This window comes from Osmerus eperlanus, chromosome 2 (assembly GCF_963692335.1).
Source record: "Osmerus eperlanus chromosome 2, fOsmEpe2.1, whole genome shotgun sequence".
NCBI classification, from domain to species: Eukaryota; Metazoa; Chordata; class Actinopteri; order Osmeriformes; family Osmeridae; genus Osmerus; species Osmerus eperlanus.
The window spans coordinates 20,926,167-20,926,949 of record NC_085019.1 but is presented as its reverse complement, the minus strand read 5'-3'; positions in this window follow the sequence as shown (position 1 = coordinate 20,926,949).

Here is a 783-nt window from a genome sequence, read left to right as displayed (position 1 = left end):
TGTCTGTCTCTATGCACAGTAGAGACTGTCATGTCTGTACTCTGGCTAACAGGTGCATCAGGCTGGAAAAGAACCTGTATCTCAGGTCTGGGTAGACTACTAGAGAGAGATGCTGTCCTACTGTACATAGAGAGAGTTACAGTTCTACTGTACACAGGGGGAGAGAGCGAGCGAGCGAGACAGAGCGGGTGGGTGGCCAGTAGATGACTCCTCTTGAGTCCTGAGGTAAATATAGACATGTGATAATTCATTACTAATCTCTCCCGAGTGCCCACCAGACACAGAGACATCCATCACCGTAAACAATCACCTGGCAGCCACAAACTCTCCCTAGTGGCTCGTCTGGATGGCCGTTACTCAACATGGACACTTACTGTCTGTATGTGCTGGTGTGCTGCTGTGTGTGTGTGCTGCTGTGTGTGTGCTGGTGTGTGTGTGTGCTGGTGTGTGTGTGTGCTGCTGTGTGTGCTGCTGTGTGTGTGTGCTGCTGTGTGTGTGTGCTGGTGTGTGTGCTGCTGTGTGTGTGTGCTGCTGTGTGTGTGTGCTGCTGTGTGTGTGTGCTGGTGTGTGCTGCTGTGTGTGTGTGCTGCTGTGTGTGTGTGCTGCTGTGTGTGTGTGCTGGTGTGTGTGTGTGCTGGTGTGTGTGTGTGCTGGTGTGTGTGTGCTGCTGTGTGTGTGTGTGCTGCTGTGTGTGTGTGCTGGTGTGCTGCTGTGTGTGTGTGCTGGTGTGTGTGTGCTGCTGTGTGTGTGTGTGCTGCTGTGTGTGTGTGCTGCTGTGTGTGT